Below are 19665 nucleotides of genomic sequence, written 5' to 3'. Positions count from 1 at the left end.
AAGTCCACACACAAATGCTGGATCAAATCCTGGAGGTGATGAGGATTTACATCCCTGGAGGATTCACATCCACTGTGGGCAGAGCTCAATCCAGGTGCAGTAGTGTGGAGTTCTGCATCAGAGTCAAGACATCATGTGTGCTCATCAGGTGTTTCTCCACTCATTTCAGTGGGATTTAGATTATCATGGATTTAAAACTTCATCTTTTCCACTTCTGATAAAGTTCACCTGTAGACTCTTAACGTGGTGCTTGGGGAAGGTGTCTTCCTTCCCCTTCTCTTTTAATTCATGCCCTTTCCGGCTTTCTGTCCAACTGCTTTTCCTCAGGCTGGGAATGTCAGTGTGCAGCAGAAAGGCAGCTTGATGCTCTTCAGCTGAATGTGACTGAAACTTGCCTGATTCAGGAAGAACATTCATGGATATTTCTCACTCAAGCCACAATCAGTGAAATGATTAAAAATCCCCTCAGATTTCTTCCATTTTAATATTTTTAATCAGTTGGAAAACCTTGACATTGGAGGAAAGTCATACTCAGGAAAGGATCATAAAGGGAAGAAGAGGGACTGCAGCTTGATCTTTATAGAGTTCATCTCTTCTTTTGTAAAAGCCTCATTTCAAAGGATCATAGAATGCTTTGGATTGGAAGGGGCCTTAAAGACCATCTCATTCCAGCCCCACTGGAACAGGCAGGGACACCTTCCAAGAGAGCAGAGCTTGCCCAAGCCAGTTCAACAATAAACCCCAACATAACAGGATTTGAAATGCCACTGTAACAACAGCGACAACATAATTGCCTTTGTTTATCATGAAGTTCCTTTTAGCTAGTTTTATTAGGGCTCTTGGGCTTAGGTGCTTATAAATTAGCATAAATTGCTATCTTATTAATGGCTCCCACTCTAATCTTCTTTGTGATGAGAAAGATTGGGGTGAAAAGTCTCAGCAGAAGTAGCATTTTCTAGCAGGTTGTTTTATTATTACTATTGTGTAGGTTAGTTTTTATTATTGTGTGATTTGTTTTTATTATTGTGTGATTCATTTTTGGTTTCTTGTTGGTTTTTTTTTTTTTTTTTTTTTTTGTTCTAATTGTAATTAACTAACAGTTGAGAAAGTCAGCCTTGCTGCATCACCCTCAATTGCTGGGGTCCAAACTGCAGCTGTAATTTAGAGGGCTGGAATAATCACATAATTACTCTGCAGTGATTACAGGAGGCTTGCATGGTCAGTGGATAAGAGAGATTAAATGGCAGTGGGAAAAAAGAGGCAGACATATGTTGCTAGTTAAGTTAACCACTTTATATTAATCCTGGCCTGCCCAGGAAAGTGCCACACTCCTGCCAGAGGATGGGGTGCACAAAACCTTTGCCCAGACTGTGGGGTGCATTGAGGCCTTGTGCCCCAGTTCCGCTGAGTGGAAAGATTAATTTTCCTAGAGGAAAAGAGGAAGATTAACTCCTGGAGGTAATCTGCTTTTCCTTACTCTGGCATTGCTTACATGACAGTCTTATGTGCAATTTCCTAAAGATGGCAACCTAAACCTTGTGGGCTGCAGCAGGAATTGACTCACACCCGTCTGGAGCAAGGCCCGGTGCAGAACTGGTGCAGAACAATGCCTCAAATGTGCCTGGGAGGCAAGTAGTCTGATAACCAATCATGTTGCTCTTCTTTGTTAAAACAAGATATCTTAAATCAGGTCTGAATGCTTAACAAGGCAGTTTGGAGGGACTTAAGTCAAGTGGTGTTTTTCTCAGGTTATTTACCATGCAAAAGGAAGAAACATGATTTTATGTCTGTTACTGATTCTCCATTAAAAACAATCCTTACAGTCACACTTTTCATTAGTAAATAAAGGAGACTGGTGAGTTTGTAACAGGGTGCTGCAGCCCTCCTTCTCAAATATGAAACTGTCAGGAATCTTTGTTCCCACCTTGGCTGGGCAAATGGGACCAGCAAAACAAGGAGCAATGTGGGATCATTGTTCCCCTGGGGCTCATCTTCAGGACTGACCCTGCACAGAAACACATCTGAATTTAACAGGTGTGGGGCAAGATTAGGTTCAGGGTGGCCATGGGCTTCACAAGGCATTTATGAGCACAATCCTGGAGCTGTATTCTCCAGGCATCCCTGGGTGCTGTAGGGTGACACAGAATAAAACAGAATATTTCAGTTGGAAGGGACCTACAGGAATCCTCTAAGTCCATCTGTCTGACTGCTCAAGGCTGACCAAGTTAAAGCATATTATTAAGGGCATAGTTCAAAGGCCTCTTAAACACTGAGGAGAGCATCTCCATTCTTTGGGGAACATCTGTAAGAAACCTTAATGCATGAAGCATCCCATCCTTGCTCCCAGCCCCATCCTAACTTCTCCACTCATGGTACGATTTTCAGGTGGGTAAATCCACTCACAGAAGTGTCCAGAAGAGCTGCCATTGGGGATGACCTGGAAAACCTGATGACTTCTGTGCATGAGGACAGTGCTTGGCTGAAAGCAGGACATTCCAGACTCCGAGCAGAGGTGACCGCTGGACATACTGGCAAAAACCACATTCCCTGCAGGGTTGGCTTGTTTTATTTCCCTAAAAGCTTGGAGGAAAAAACCTTCCAATGAGATACAAAACTGGCTTTAAAGCAGTGCTGGATGTGGTCCCTTGGTGGGGAAGGGGGGCTGTCTGAAATCTGCTTCCCAAACAGTGCTGTGTTATCAGCTGTACAGGTGCAGTGTACATGAGGGTAATGAAGACAGGATAGCAGGGGATTAGTAGGACATTGCAAACAAGTTTGTGCTAAGTGGCTTAGGGTTCACTCTGTCCTGCTTCTAAATACTGACTTCTGCTTTCACCTTCCAAAACACATAAGCCGTTGATTATGATTAGTAAATTAGTTTCTACAGATAAGCTTCAGCCATTTGTTAACAGCAAGATGTGCACCACCACCTTGTCTTTGACATTCAGAGCTGAACTTGTGGTGTTTTGGTGCAGGGTGTCCGTGCTGACATTGATCAGAACTGCCAAACACAGGATGTGCATGCTATGAGAGCATGTGGCACATTTACCCCTTCTGAAAATCAGTCCTAAGTCCTGTAAGTACTCATTCTTTTAGGCCTTGACAACCAACATGGCATTACGGAGCAGAAAAAGATGGAGAGTACTGAAAAGACCCTTAGTTCCCATTGCTCTATCTCTCTATCTGCAGATCCTCTGCACCCATTTAGGTCTGGAGTACCTACAAATAGAAGAATAAGTATATGTAGCTGTTCTAGAAGGAGAGAAGTAACTAACAACAGAAGTCAATTAATACTCTGCTGACACAGCTCACATGGGGAAACAGCCTTTCCCCAGGATGAGTCAGGTTCTTGGCTTTGGCTTTCACTGAGTTTCTTACCACTGTTTTCAATAAGAAGGGGCTATTGCATCACATCTAATATTTAATGGGAAGCTTGAAAATATTCCTAAACTCCATGTTACCCTTCTGCAAGCCCTGGGCCCTGCTTAACTTGACTGTCCAAATCTACCAAAACTCTCAACCACAGAGTAGATTCAGAAGCAATTTGAGAGATCATTACCTCTAATTTGTTTTTAATTCCTCTCTTGGAATCCCAGAGAGCTGGTAGCAGTTTCAGAGTGATTATGGGGGTTTGCTCCTGGTGAATAAAACTCCTTGGAAGAAGGCAGAAACTTTGCAGGATATGGGGGGGCATTTCATGCTGTCACTTCCAGGTTGACTCCTTGCAGCATCCCATCCAGGTTCTCCCTTTGCAAGAGAGCCTGGAAACAGCCAGCAGCCAACAAGTGAGCAACTCTGGCTTTCCCCCACTTGCTTAGGACGCTTGGGGGCCCATGAGTTTTTCTGTCCTTAGCATTAAGGGATCTGGTAGCTTTTATGTCCTGAGATAGGCTTTTGTCACCTTTGTGTCCAGTGTGTGTTAAGACAACATGCCTGTGACAAACCGGAGGGAGTCTACCTGACAAAACCTTCCTCTTCTGCTCTTGAGCTTGGGTTCCTTCACCTTAATATTTGTTCATGTGCAGAGCAGAGGACTGTTTTCCTGCAGTAAACCAATACCTTTATGCTCCTAAAACACATCAGCATCCAGCCTCCCCTCTGCCAAGGGTAACACCACCATCCCCAGGCTCAAAACTTGTCCATGGCATAAGACCATGGCAGGTCCCAGACAGATCCTATACCCATAAACAATGGCTGCAAGCAATCCCTCCTCCCACAGAGCTATTCTGATCCATGTAGTCAGAGCACCCAGAAGATGCCATGAGCTGCACAGTCGCAGCAGGCAGTGTGGCAGCTCTCTCATCTCTCCCCTCTCACAGACCACTGCTCACACAGCAAAATCTGTCGGACTCTGTATCCACCTTTGTGGTGCCATTGGGTGGCTCCAGGAGAAGGGACAGAGCAGATGTCACTGTGGAGCCAGAACGGGAGGAAACATCACTGCAATAAAAGAGCAGAAGTTGCAATAAATGGGGGAATGTGCCTTTCCTGATGAAATGCTGCCTTCCCCAGCTCCCTGTACCACTTTTTCAGGTGCTAACAGGCACACCCACCCTCTCTGCTCCACACCTGCGTGTTTAAACTCCAAACCAACATTTTAGAAAACCTCTCCACTCTCCATTAAAGCTGCAGATGGTGACATCGGTTCATGTTCCCTGTGAGATGGTTCTTTCTGGGTTAAAATATCAAATCCAGCACAATCTCTGGTGGGTGCCCTGGCGTCAGGGCTGTCGACTCCAGGAGGTGGCAGCCTCACACAGCGCAGGGCTCTCATGTGCTCGCCTGATCCCACCCAGCTATTCGGAAAGGACATAAAATATTTATCTGCAGATGTATTTGGATCTGATTCCCCACCACCACCTCTTTGTATCTGAGCGATCTCTTTCTACCCTTACTGGCACGGCAGTTTTCCAGAAAAATGAGACTTCGCAACCTTGTCTGTGTTTGGGCTTAAGCAGGGTTGTGAGGGTTTTTTTTTTGTTTTGATTTGTTTGTTTGTTTGTTTTTTTTTGTTTGGTTGTAGGGTGTTTTTTTGTTTTTTTGTTTGCTTGTTTGTTTGTGTTTGTGGGGTTTTTTTGTTGCAGAGTGGAAAAAACCCCAAAATTACAACTAAAGGCTTTAAAGCTAATCTGAGGTTTCTGGTACATAGAAGTCATTAAAATCCAGCATGTTTTACAGCAGAAAAGGTGAAGTGAATTTGCAGAGTGCATATTTTTTCTTTCCCCATGCTCATATTAAAGCTTGCTCATAATATTGAATGAGCCTTTGGCCAGAGACGTGCTGAGCCTTGCCCCTGTTGATCAACAGGGATTAAAAAAAGACACCTGGGACCGTTCATGCCGAGGTAATGAAACAGGAATCTGAGGGCTCTGGAGAGCAATTTGGAAAGTTTCTTTTCTTATTGCTGTGGCTGGGGCAGGCTTTTCCCCAAATTTAGTATTCTGTCTGGGAGAATATAAAATAATGAGAGTCCTGCTGCTTCCTAGGGGAGACCCTTGAATTGCCTTGGAGATATCACTGTCAGCCTGAGTTTTTTCTGTCTAAAGTTGACCTGAAAAAAAAGGAGCAAAGAAGAAAGCAGGGGGAACATAAGCCTGTTTTGATGCTTTCTGGTGGTCAAAAATTATCTTTCTTTTTTTTTTTTTTGGTGGGGAGTTGTTTGTTGATGCATTTTATGTAAGAAACACCAAGGTTAGGGAGTTCACTACTGACAACATTTCTCTTTGGAAAATGAGAAGAACAGGGTATTGGTCACAGTGTGCTCTCAAGGTCTCTGCAATCGATGGGGAAGGGATGCAATGAGGCTGAAAAACACAGGGTGTTTCACTGTTGTCCATTGAAAGGGTCAAAAGCCATCTCAGTAAAAAAAAAATAAAAATAGAGAGCAGCTGCTGGAGCAGTTGGGGAGGAGAAGGAGATGTGGGGTTTGCAACAGACTGGCTTTAGGGCAGGAGGAACGCAAACGCCAAGGAGTTCCACCAACGTGTTCCTTGCAAGTCAGGAGGAGCCTGACCAGAGTGCCCCATGCAGAAGGCTGGGAAAAGCTGGTAAGAAAGAAAGTGAGTTAATAAGGAGAGATCCACTGCTGTTTCAGCTTGCTTTTAGCAGCTGTAAAACCGCCCTGATGCTGAACATGGACCTGTTGTGTCTCTGATGTTGCCCCTTGGGCTCTCACCGCTGGCTGCAATCTCTGATGGTCCCCAGGAAAACCATTATTCCACACATTTATGACATGCTGGGGGCTGCTCTGCAGAGCAGAGCTCTGGCTGGCTGCAGCTGGGCTTGCAGACAAGGTGAGAAGGGCAGATGTGCCACTACAGTGGCTTTTTTATGGGGCCCTGTTGGCAAATTACACCTGCCACACAGCCACTCCAGCTCTGAGGAATAAATGTAAGAAGTTTAGCAACCATCTCTGCTAGCAAGTTAAGGGAAATGGGGAGCTGGGCAAATCATAGAATGGTTTGGGTGGGAAAAGACCTTTAAAAGTCAACTAGCCCAATTGCCCTGCAATGAGCAGGGACAGATTCCCCTAGATCAGGTCCAGCCTAGTGTTGAATGCTTCCAGGGATGAGGCATCCACTGTATCTCTTGGTGACCTATGCCAATGTTTATCACCCACACCATAGAAAATTTCTTCCTTAAAACAGTGGTTCAACTCATGGTATAATTTGCTTCCAGTCATTTGAGTGGTGGTGCCTGGGTGTTGCTCATGTTTCACTTTGGATGGATATGAAGGTTCAGGGACTTGGAGCTGCAGCTGCAGGAAGTGCCACCCAACCCTGGCTGCTTTTGGTAAGCTGATCCATGAGATTTGGGGTGGGAGAAAGTGTGCTGGGGACACTGGCCAGCTGTGGGACACCAGAAATAAGCAGTGGCTTCAAAGTAGTTTGGGAGGTTGGATCACAGCAGCCACAGGGATGAGCCAACAGACGATGAGAAAAGTTAACAACAGAGTCTGCAAACAGTGCTGGGAATTCAGTGAAGGAAAATCCAAGGATAAATCCCCAGTGAAAGCTGCTTCCCAGCTTCTGTCCCTCTGGATACAGGTGACCTAGTCCACTTTCATCCCACTGGGAGGTAAAACTGGCTATGTAGCTTGTGGAGGGTGTGCCAGGCTTCTGCTGGGTATCCATCTTTGTTAGGGCTGGTGTAGAGCTGGCATGTCTGTCATCACCCTGGACCCTTTCTGAGCTGCTCTTTTGTTCACTGGAGCAAAAAAAACGGATCTCATGTGAAGGGCTGAGCAGCTGGGGCCACCACCTGAAAATAAAAGGCCACAGGGATAACGGAGAGCTGGCAGAGCCCCTTTTCACACAAAGGAGAATAAACATATGGAATAGGTTAACATATGAGGTGGCTGAAGCCATGCTATAAATAAATTCAGGAGGCATGTCGACAGGCTGCTGGGGAAAAAAAAACACAGTGGGGAGGAAGGGGTTGTGGATATTAAGATGGGTGTGAAGGGACCCAAAAGATAAGCTTATGATAAAGGGAAAATAAGATGGAGAAGCAGTCTAGTCTCTTCTTCTTCCAGCTGTGCTGTGAATTGGAGGAAAGACCTGTTTCTGACCCACATGTTGAACCAGCAGTGATTGGTCCATTTGGCATAAGGAAGGTTTTGCCCATAAAACTGGAGAGTGTTGAAGAGAGTTGGCAACATGGTGTAAGAAATTGGGTGTTACGTGCCTCTGGTTTTGAAACTGCTCTAAAGAGTGGATGTGTGGGTCTGGAGGCTGGTGTTGATTGGAAACACATCTGGAGGGGGGATGTCTCCAAACAGTGTCTTGCTGAGAGAGGAAAGGGTGAAGGTACAGAGGAAGGACCTCTGCTCTGCAGAGCACCTTGTTGAGGAGCAGTGGCAAAGTGCAGAGACCCCTCTGTAAAGCCTCCTCTGCAATGAAGCACGAAGAGATCACGTTGTGATGGAGAGACAGGAGAAACACCACAGTAGTGCCTGAGGCTGGTGGAGACACGGAGGTCCAACAGAGCTCTGAGAAAGATCAGAACCTACTCCTGCCTCAGCCTCCAGTAACATTAATTTCTTGATGTCATCAACAGACATCAGAGAAAGGAGTGGTGAATTCAAATGAACTACTTAGGTGTAGTGGATGATTTTTTGTTGCCTTGGCCAAGCAGCTCTTTAGGAACTAAAATATGACCCAAGTCCTCCAAAGCCATCCGTCTCCAAGATTTTATGTAATCTTTTATTTTCTGTGTAACAGGCCTCTGTATTAACTCTGTGCTGGAAAATCTCAGCACTTTAACAGGAAATGTGTTCTGAGCTTTGCAAATGAAGGTATTTCCAAAAATCCTCACATGGACAAATATCTCCTGGCCAAACAGAGTAAACATCCTATGCTATGGTACTTGCAGATCCAGCCAAAATTATTTTACCAGCTATAATAGCCACTTTTTTGGCTGCCATGGTGGGAAATGGGCTGGGAATCTCTAGAGTGAGAAGCCAAGGTTTGATAAACTGGAATTTTAAGTGATGTTAATGGTGGGTTGCACTTCTAGGGAACACAGCTGATTGGTTTTAGGGGATGCTTATCCTGACAACAAACTCCTAATGTCTGCTCTGACTTACTGGAGCTGGGCATCATTCACAACAGAAAGGAGACATTAGAGCCTCTGAGTTACTTTCTTTGAAAATCAAACTCTTCTGTTACTCAAGTGAACACTAAAGACATCTGCCTGTCTTACAAAGGTTACAGAGCATCTGTTCTGGGATTTGGGTTGGGACTTGCTTCCCCTCCTGGGCCATAACAGGCCTTTCTGAGACTTCAGGCAAAGGTTTTGGGATGCTATTCCAAGTCCAATAGCTACAACCTGAGCAGTGTCACCTATGGGGCAATATGTCTGGTGAAAATTGCTGGTGAAAACTGAGGCATTGAAGGAACATTTATGGCAATCATAGAATCATAGAATTTTTTAGGCTTGAAAAGACTCCATGATGGTCAAGTCTAACCACTAACCCAGAAATGCCAGAAACATGACCCTAAGTGCAACATTTACATGCCTTTTGCATGCCTCCAGGGATGGTGACTCCACTGCTGCCCTGGCAGCCTGTTCCAGTGACTCTCGTGCCTGTGAATGCTGAAATGCCTGGGTGACTATGTGTGGTTTGTGTGAGTCACCATATTTTGTGACTTTCAAAATTCCAGTTAAACTGAAATGCAGGCATGTAAGTCCCTTTGTCGATCTGGGCCTTGGAGCAAAGTTTTAGTTCAAAGTTTTCCCTATAAATGTACAGAAAGTAACCTAATATGACGTTTGCCTATAGACATCACAGCCCAGTGAAAGCATCATCAGATGGTTCCTCAGAGTTAATTCATCCATTCATTATTAATGTGTGCCTGGAATTTCAATTTACTCTCATTAAAATGTGATTGATGGTAAAGATACAGCACATAACAGTCACACTGCACCAGCTCTTTCTTTGCACTCAGCAGAAAAACCCAAGAGCTGCTTCATGAGCAAAATTGGGCCTTTTGCTTTGCTTTCTGTGCCAAAGTTGGACTTCTCTGGTCTCTCTATGGTAGCTGCTTTTCCTTTGTCTCTTTCATACTTCATTTCCATGCTGTAAATTGGGAAAACCAGAAAGAAATGAAGAGCAAACATAGGAAATGTCACTACTGGGCTTGCAGCTTCAATGCAGGCACAGTAAAAAGGTGCTCAGTGGGGTGACACTGGTGCCCCACACCTGGAGCTGGTGATGGGGCCCTGATAAACAGAGCAGTGTCACACTAGCACCCGGTCACTGCCACCCTCCTCCTCCTCCTCTGAACGTGGGCGACAATTTCCTGTGTAGCCTGGCCAGGCTCCAGGCTGTGCTCTGAGCAAAACCCTGGCCTGCAGTCGTACAGGAGTTAAGGCCTCATTAGTTTCTTATTCCCATGTCAGCAGGCTGTTAGCAGGTTCTGAATGGGCCAGCCAGTTTCTGGAGAGGAGCCAAGCTGCAGCAGCATGGGCTCAGTCCCCCCAGCAGGCTCTGCTGCTGCTGGAGAGATGCATTTTGCATGTATCCATGACACTGGCCCCAGTCCTTCTTCTCTCAGGGGACCCCTCTTGAATGGAGTTTTGTAGTTGATAGTCCCAGAACTTCCGTGCCAGACTCTGCTGTTGACCCAGGCTCCTTGGAAAATGTTTCTCCATCAGCTACTTTTCATCTCTTCCCTGCTGTCCAAATTCCTGGGTGTCTTGATCCAGAATAAGCTTCTCTTGATTGCTTAGTTCCCCAGAGAGCTGTCTGTAACCCTGTGTGTGGTGTTGGACGGTGTTCTCCTCTGTGAAGCAAACATCTGAAGAGTTGGCTACCCTTTCATCTCTTGAGCCAAATTTTCAATGCTAAGTCAGAGTCAGCAGGGTCTAACCTGGTCTTCAGATCTTCTTCTGGACAGCTCCAGCCTTAGCCTGCAAAGAGCTGCTCTTTTCATCTGGCACTAGGCACAAAATCCACTGGCAAGAGATTTCCTTCCCTTAGAGGCGTGTGGGGGAAGTACTGTTGCAAATCATGCTTAAAATTCAAGCTGGGCAGAAAAGCTTTGAAATGCCTTTAAAAGGCTGAGCAAAACATTTATGTATGGCTGCGTAACCTATCCCTGGAGAAGGGAGAAAGAAAACTGCTGGTGTCCCACCATGATTGGGGTTTTTTCACCTATTCCCTCTTGATCTTGTTCATACTTTTTTTTTTCTTTTTCTTTTTTTTCCATCCTTAGATCTCCCGGGTAATATGGTCCATATGTTTATTCTCCTTCCAGGCAAAGCAATGCCAGCATTCACAGTGCACACTTCTACAGTGCCATGTTTTCCTAATGTGCAGCGGTTTGTTAGGAGTTTCAAGGCTTTCCATAATTTCCAAAGCTGGCAATTAGATCACTGCCTCCCCTCTGCCCCTTGCAGTGAAAATAAACTCCCATTTCCTTTACTTTCCCTCATACCAATACCGAGGAATTTCCAAATGTTTTGTGATTTCTCCAAAGCTTTGTTCCTCCGGGTAACTGCAGAGTATCCAAGACAAGGTCATGGATCCCATACACAGGTCTCTAGCTGAGATGTAGCCATTCCTTTGCAAAGCAAAACCTCTTCTTGCCCTTGATTTCCACACTGCAGCTTGACACCTTCTCAGTTGCTTTCTTTTCTTCAGCATTGCAGATGGGGAAGATTTCCTGCCCTGGGAAATTTTGTACCACGCTCCACAAAGTTGCACTTTTGATGCCACACAAAGAACATCAGTGTCTGGATCCTTTACTTTGCTCTCTCTCTCTCTGTCATCTTTCTGTTTCCCTGTGGTCCAGGAGGAGATGTGACTGCTAAATACCCTCCAGTCCTCATGGGACAAGGTGGTGGGCTTTTGGTAAGGATGGGACATTGCAGCTTCAGAAATAGAGGGGCATTTTTCCAGGCTGACTGACCTTTCTTTGAATCACATCAAGTCCCTCATTCAGGCAAAATTTCAGCTCAGGACAGCAAGATTTTGCATAACTAAATTTTGCCATGTCCCACTTACCTTTAAGAGATGGACTCTGCAATGTATGAGCTTACAAGGGAGATTCTGCAAGTTCCAAGGCATTCAGTGCTGCTTTCTGAAAAGCTGTGAGGGCTTGGTAGAGATTACATCAAACTTGTCTCCAGGAAAAAAAAAAATACAGACTGTAGAAGCTAAGCAGTTAAACAGGAAGAGAGAATTCAGGGCATGTTCATGAGAAAGTTTTGCAAATCCCAGTTAGAAAATCTCAGTAATATTTTGGGGTAGGTGAAACAGAGACTTAATAGGAAGAAAATATCCCATGTACTGTGGAGGAACTGTTCCTAGCCAGAAGCCTTGAGCAGAGGGGATCAAGTACAGTGTTTCTTTCAGGGAAAGAAGAAATTACTACTGAAAGCAAAGATCTCAACAGTGTGTCTGAGTAGCCCTATGGATTGCTGTTCATTTATGCTAATAACTTTGAACAAAGAGAAATTTCACCAGCAAGTGGCACTTTTTCCAGACCTGTGCTGTCAGGCAGGCAGTTCAGTACAGATTTGAGTTATTTGAGATTTGAAACTTGAGCCATTCAGAAGACCTAATGGCCTTCCTGTCAGATTCTTTAAAAGACAAAATTCAAATTTCTCGCTATTGGCTGTGACTTCAGTTATGACAAAATTTCATTAACTGTTTCTTCAGGCTTTTTATGTGAGCTACCACAGTCTGGGATGGGAGTGTTATCCACACACCTTCATTCTCAAGAGCTGACACTTCTTTTTTTAGCAAAAGAAGAGGATGCAAAGTTGGGAATGTGATGAGCCCTATGGTTACGGGACAATTTCTGTCCTTGTTCAGAAGGTGTTTGATGGTTGCATTGTGCTCCTTAATTGTTTAGAGGTGGATAGTAAGTGTACAGTTTTCTCTTTCCTTGTTGAGTGTAGGAGCTCTGAGATCAGGACAAAATGATTTCAACATCTTGATGTTTTCTTCTATATATGATAATGAACTTTCACCTCATACAAATTAAGGTCACATGACCAAAAATCTGTGATGTATTTCCTTTTCCTCAAGTGATGACAGACACTGAACCAACCTTGTGTTGGGTATAGCATAACACTGAAAACCAGCACATAATGACATTGCCTGGTTTGCTATTTCAATAGAAATTCTGCTTGAGACCCTTAGTAGGTCTTCACCTTTTCTCTCATTTCCATTCTGTCAGACAGTAACATTTGTGTATGACTTCCATGATTAGGAAGGCTCTACTAAGGTAGTGCCAAACTCTTTGGGCAACAAAATAATAAAGGATCATGTGTAGCATTTATTTTGCACTGTACCTGAGCATTTGTTTAAGCTGTTGTGCAAAAGGATATTTGTCTAACTTGAAAAAAAAAAAAAAAACGAGAAAAAAGCCAGCCCTTGTGTTCCAGGTGGATTCTAAAGTTGTTAAAAAATATTTTCTGACCTCAGAAAAATGGAGTTCTTCTGCATTGCAGTGAGTCTTCAAGCCAAGCAGCAGAAGAAGTGGGGAGATATGAGCTGAGCTGTCATGAAGGAATCAGATTCAGTTTAAACCTTTAGATTACCCATTTATTGGAGCTGGTTTCCCAGAGAGTGGGAATTACATTTCTCTGAATTACACAAGAAGATGTGCACCTTCACTTCCAAAAAGAGTCTGGAAAGATCCTGTTTTCCAAAAGTACTGAGGAAAGCTCTGGATGCTTAGTTCTGTACTTGATTTTATACTCTAAGAATGTTTTAAACTTCTCACAGATATTTTATATTCATGGAGTGTGAGTTTTCCGTGATACAGTGCTGGGTGAATATTGATTTTGTACCACGCTCCACAAAGTTGCACTTGTGCACTGTGGAGAGGAAAAGCCCTGGATTAAAGCTGCTGTAAGAAAATTCAGTCATGCAGCTCATGTATGTGGACTTGTACAGATTATGGCCATGCTTTATCTCCTGGATTAAAGCCTTCTTCCTTGACCTGAGAGCTGGCTGCACAGGGACACACAGGGCACGTGGGAATGCACACTCTCTGCCAACTCATTTTGTTGCTGTCTCACCACAGTTCATTCTGCCTTCACACATGAAGTGCAGGAAGTGTCTGAGTGTAGGAAAAATCACCTGGCAAGGGAAGGGAAATCTAACCCGACATGAAGACTTAGATGCTTCCTTGGAGCATACCAAGGAAGCTGTCCAAGGCTGCCCTCTAATTTTGGATCTTGGTGTGCAACGACACATTCCTGCAAAGTAAAGAAGCTCTCTTTATGTTTAGGTGTCAGTGGCACGAGTCTGAATACATTGCATTTCTGTTTCCTTTTGTCTGGAGATGTGGAAAAAAATCTGAAACAATACCTGCTGACTGTCAAATCTGAATGAAGTTGCTGGGGGTGGGAAAAAAAGTGGGGAGAAGAAATCTGCTGCTGGTTTTACCCATGTTTTATCTTTGGCACTCATCTGGTAAAATTTGGTAAAATCATCAGCTGTCTGGGCATCTGCCTGTTGCTTAGCAGCAGAACTGCTCTGCTGATGCTCCTGAGAACTTTATCTGGGGACATGTCAGAGAAAAGAACTGGTCCATTATTGCTCTCAAACAGTGGATTTATTTTTTTCTTTATCCATGACTTAGAACAGCAAGTAATTTACAGAGAAAATACCTTGTTCCTCAGTAATTCAGTTTAAGGATGTATAGAAAGAATCTGGATGTCTTCTTTAGTGCTTTATGTACTCTATGAGCTTTAGAACTCCTATTAATTCTCTAGTACTCATGAATTTTTGTTATTCACAAAATTTATCTGGGTCTCCTTGCTGCCAATGCCATCATGGGTGAGTGTTTGCTCACTGAATAAGACGTATGTGTCGTTCTGGTTTGTTGATAGCATCGTGAATCAATAGCTGTCAGGGGATGGTAGATAATTTGTGCCTTGCATTATTGCTTAGGATAAGGAGGGGAGGTGTTCAGGAAATCAGAGAACACAATGAATTAGTAGGTACATGGGTATTTGTTTTGTTCTGCATTGGCATCCAGCTAAGGCAGATGTAAAACTTTATGGTTTTTGGTACAGCACTAAGTGACTGGCCATGAGGATGGCACAGGAGAAACAGTCCAGAGGTACACGCTGGCTGTCAGTGCAGTGCTCAAAAGCCACTCAGGCTATTGTCCCATTTCTGAGCATAACAAAACTACATGTGCACTGCACTATTTGTAAATCCCTTTCTGCCTCTGCACAGCCTTGGTCAGCGAAGCCCCATTTGAGAAGGCTTGCATGCTTTCACCCAGCACAGATGGATCCAGAGGGGCAGCAGCTGAAGAAGCTGATGTTTGAGCAGATGTGTGCAGTGAATAGTTTGGAGAAGACACATGACAGCATGGGACAGGACAGGAACAGAAATCCAGCCTCTGCACAAGCAGCCAGCTCCTTACAAACAGCACTGGAATCATGTCCTGTGAGCTCTGCTCTACGATCTCCTTTGGGAAAACCTCATCCGACTTCATCCAGTTGTCCAGTCCAATGCAGCTGCTGCACTTTCTGCTTCAAATTCCAGTTGGCTGATCTCAGTGTGAGAGATGCTCTCCCATAAGGTCCTGTGCTCAGGGCTGGACCTGCAGAGTCCACCCCTGCACTGAGCCACTTCTGGCTCCTGCTGGTGCTGAGCAGGTGCTGGCCTCTGGTGTTTTCCTGCACCTCAGCTTCCTCTTGTTGCAGCTAGGTGCCAGAAGAATTAGGAAATTCAGTGACAGAATCACAGCACCATTAAGGCTGGAAAAAATCCCTAAGCTCATTGAGTCCAGCCATTAATCTAACAGTACCCTGTTGCACAGCTTAACCAGGGAGGTTGTCAACCACATTTACCTCAGGGACCAAAGGTTGCTGAGAGCTCTGGCCCAAACCCAGCCTCTCTTCTGTGCTGCAATCCTGTTGTAAGTGGCCAAAATCTGCCTATTGGGTTCCCTGCTGTTTCCCATCCCTGTTCCCTGTCTACTCTCTTTGTGTGATGTTCTTCCTTCGGAGCAGAGCTTTACAGGCTGCCTCTGTGCAATCCCACCACCAATCCAGGAGCCAGTGCCAGCCCTGTGCTCCAACTCACGCCGGGCACAACGTACCTCCTGTTGCCATTCCTTGGAAGAAGAGTCCCCCCAGCCTTCTTTTTTCCACTGAACTTTTTGAATGCGGGACCCAGTCAATAATTTTTTTGGCTCTGGTGGCCAGAGCACACCTTCATGTTGGCCCTGGTGCTTAAGAGCAAATAAATGGGGGATTAATTTAGACCTGGAATGCAGCAAACAGGGTGGACGGACATTGGCTTTCTTACCCAGTTAGTCTGGGATGTGTTGGCACCTGTTCAAGCAATTTCTTGCTCAACCTGGACATTCCTATCTACTTCTGTAATATTAGTGGGTAATGTTATGCAGCACCGAGGATAAATTCAAGGCCCAAGTGATTCCTGTGTTGTAAAGAGGCATTTTGAACTTCTGGCACTAGATCTGACTGGTGGCGCCCGTTTGAGTGGAGTCTGTTGCTGAACACCAAAACTCACCTCTTCCAGCTGGCACAGCGAGATCTGGCTGCGTTTCATCTGCTTTGCACCTCATCAGCAGCAAGGATGATGCTGGAACCAATTTAGGTGGTGATGTGGTAGACAGTGTGTGAGGCAGAGCAGGATGCTGGGAGTGGCTCCGCAGCTGTCTCCCATCACGGGGTCTGGCTGGGATTTTTCATCTGGCTGTGGGAAGAGCAAATCTTAGTGAGCAAGGAGCACGTGCACCCTCAACACAGAGTTGTGCTGGGATTGCAGCTGGGGAGGGAGCAGCCTTTAATAAGTGAGGTTATGGCATTAGTTTGGGTGTTGCAAGGTCTGGGCTCTTCTGCTGGGCCTGTGTCATTCACTTGTGAGATTTGGATCTGTTTTTTCAACCCAGCAGAGTCTTAAGCTCTTCCACAATTGTTAAAATGCACAAAAATGGTCTTGATAGGGTGTGGTGCAGTTTAGCATTTGGAAAGAAGTGTGAGGCCGGTTTATTGGTGAAAGGAGCCTTACAAAATTCAAAGCATTGTTCTGACCCTCATTCATGGAGTAGTTGAGGTTGGAAGGGGCCTCTGGCGGTCACCTGTCCAACCCCTCACATTCAAAGCAGGGTAATACTTCTTGTACTGCTGACTTCCAGCAATTTCTTTACTGGATGTGCAAGGCTAAGTGAATTCTGAATTTTTTAATACTGTTTCCTTGCAAAATTCCTTCCACTGTTTGTCTGGTCTGCATATCTTCTGAGTTTGAAAGAGCTTTTTGGGCTGAATGGTGCCAAAATATGGAGTGGAGCCTTTACTCTGCACACCCTCTGCTCCATGGACAAATGCCTGGAAAACAGTCTGATTCACAGCAGATTTCAAGCCTGTGGATCCCCAGAGGGATCCTCTGTTTATTTCTGAGGGCTCTGGTGAAAAAGAGAGATTGCACTGCATGCACAGAAATATTTGAGTGATATGAGGGCCTGTTCCTCAACTGGAGCAGATGCCATCCTTTTGGCTTTGCCACAAGACTCTGGGCTATCAGCAGCCCTTGGTTGAACATATGGATGCTGAGAAGCTCCACTGTCCCAGAATGAGAGCAGGAGTGAGCAGCTGGAGGAGGGAATACCAATAACCAGAAGTCTGTTTGCCACAACCACATCTCCAGCACAACTGCAAGTCTTAGCTTGCAGCAGGAGCTGCTGAAGAGTGCCCTTGGTTTGAGAGGGTTGGGGCAGGGCTTAACCCTCCTCTTCACGTCTGTGTTTCCTAAGTTTTGGAAACTTTCCTCCAAACCACAGCCCTCTTAGAAGCTCTCAGACATTCCTTCACCTCCAGTTTAAATAATAGTGCAACTTTTTTTGGTAGTTATCTGTCTCCTGCTCAGAGCCTCATCAACAGGGCACAGAGCTTACGTCTGCCTCATGTGGGCAGGCATCCTTTTCCAATTTTTTTGCAAAGTATGAAAGGCTAACAGAAGAAAGCTGGTTGCTATCTGTGCCGCTGCTTAATCCTCAGTCTCCAATTCCCGCTATCAGCACTATCAAGGAGACTTTTCTCTCTGCCACCATGTTGCAGAACTGCAGATAGCATAATCCTAAATCCCAGGTAAAATTTTGACCCTTCTGCTGTGCAGCTTTATTTTTGAAAGCAAAGTCTCTTGCATCAGATGAATCACGGCTGGTAATATTCTCCTTCAGCCTATATTGCCTTAGCATCAAACTAAGCCCCATGTGCTTTCTGCTCTCTTATTTTCTGAAAGTATTTTCAGTTTTCATTTGAAAATGTCTTTTAATATGGCCTTGCATGTAAGACCTTCTGGGAAGAGGAATAAAAAAAAAAATAATTCCATGATGCATCTTTCCCTTCTGAAAAGCTTTTATTTATGGCTAAGAGGAATTATTCTTGCTGCCCATAAAGTAATTTTTTAAGCATGTTGGCTACAGACCAGGTAAGATTACTTCCAAATCCAGATAGCTGTGGATTTATCAAGCCATCTAAAATGCACATACACATGTACATATGTTTAAAAATATCCAGTGGGGCTTTTTTTTTTCTGTTACATTGGAAAAAATCTATCAAATTCATTAAGTTCCCTTGGTTTTATTACCAATGGAGTTGAGACTGGGCTATGGTCCAGGGACTGCATCTGTGCAGGTATTATTACCATGATCACCTGCACTTGTCATAGACCAGATTTTTTCTCTGTGTGCTAATTACAACCATAATGTGTGCTTTAGTTGCAAACAATAATGTCTTATAGGAACATGCTTTCATCCTTAACTGCATTACAGTAAAAGCACATGATTCATGATGGCATTTTTTGGAAAAACCCAAGTGGTTGGAGTCTAAGCAGTATGGGGAGTTATGATGAGCTAACCTCCCACTCATGGACACAGAGTGGGTGAACTTTGTGGGTTAATGCACTAATTAGAAAGGGTATGCGGAGGCCTTTTTCCAGGCAATGAGCAGCTACAGTACTGGGTTTTCATGGAGGCAGCTGTGACTCTGCTATTTCCAGCCATGCAGGCTTGCTTGGCATTCACAAGAAGTATTGGCTTTTATGTGGATGTGGGTTAAAACCTTTTGCTGACATCTTTATGGTGTGTTTAATCTGCTTTAAGATTAGGAAACTATTATTTTTGTCCAAACATCAAGTTATCGTGGCCACTTGGCAGTGTGACTGCAGAGGTAGGAGCTGGAGGAAAATCCTGGCACATCACAGACTGAGGATTAAGAATCTTGCAAGCATTCTGTCTCCTCCAAACCTCACCAGTCCTAGGCTTCTGCTCCTTAAACAAGCTCATGCCACCTGTGCCTGTGCCACTGGCACATTGTGAGCTCAGCAAATCCAGACTACTGTGGTTAATCCTGGAGATGCCAATGGCACCTTCCAGTCCAGGTCCTGACCAGTGTGGCATCTGCTGCACCAAAAAAACAGGACAAACCACTTATGTAACCTTTCCTAAATTAGCTTGGATTGCTCTGCAGAAGAGTTTGACCAGTAAATTAGAGAGCCAATTAGAGGGAAAACAGGCTGTGTATGCCTCAATGTGACCACAAGCTGCTAGTAGGGTGTGGAGTCCCATGCATGCTGTGGTGTCCAAAGGCACTCCTGCTCCTGCACCTGCCCAGAGTCAGTGGCTGCTGGAAACTCTCCCTAAGCCCTGAGCCAGTTCCATAAATGGGAACAACATTTGGCTGCTTTAAAAAAGCCACCCCAAATGGCTTCTGCATCCCTGGAATCTCACCTTCATGACATGAAATGCTACTCACGCAGTTTGGGGGCCTCTTCACAGTCAAGTCAATTAAAGCACCAGAACTGTAGCCATGATTTTCTGAACTTGTTTGGAAATTTTCTCTTTTTGGGCACCCAGTTCAGTGTGGTCCTCTGGCATCTAAAAGATATGCTGTGGTCCTGTTGACACGTGTCAGGCTGCTCACATGAAGACCCCTAAAACTTAGCAGTGACAGGAAGATCTTGCTGCTTTCTTCTATTTGTAAAAAGAGTTTGTTATGAAATGCATCATACGTGATTATAAAACCTTCCACCTTCTGTTTTGGGTCTTTCAGGGTGGAACTAAAACAAGCCACACACAACAGTGTCTCTTTGGGGCTTCATACTTAAATGTTATTTTTTATGCCTACAGTAACAGAAGCATAGGCAGTGATAACTGATGGAAG

At 44.7% G+C, this 19665-nt stretch overlaps 1 long non-coding RNA gene across 1 annotated transcript; it reads left to right on the top strand.

Moving 5' to 3' along the window:
* Positions 1-1276: 1276 nt before the first annotated feature.
* LOC135295552 (uncharacterized) lies at positions 1277-2672 on the top strand. The gene is made up of 2 exons (XR_010357682.1): positions 1277-1458; positions 2386-2672. It is a non-coding gene; the product is annotated as an uncharacterized LOC135295552 (long non-coding RNA).
* Positions 2673-19665: the final 16993 nt, after the last annotated feature.

This window comes from Passer domesticus, chromosome 2, assembly GCF_036417665.1.
Source record: "Passer domesticus isolate bPasDom1 chromosome 2, bPasDom1.hap1, whole genome shotgun sequence".
Classification (NCBI taxonomy): Eukaryota; Metazoa; Chordata; class Aves; order Passeriformes; family Passeridae; genus Passer; species Passer domesticus.
This window is presented reverse-complemented; position numbering and strand designations above follow the sequence as displayed.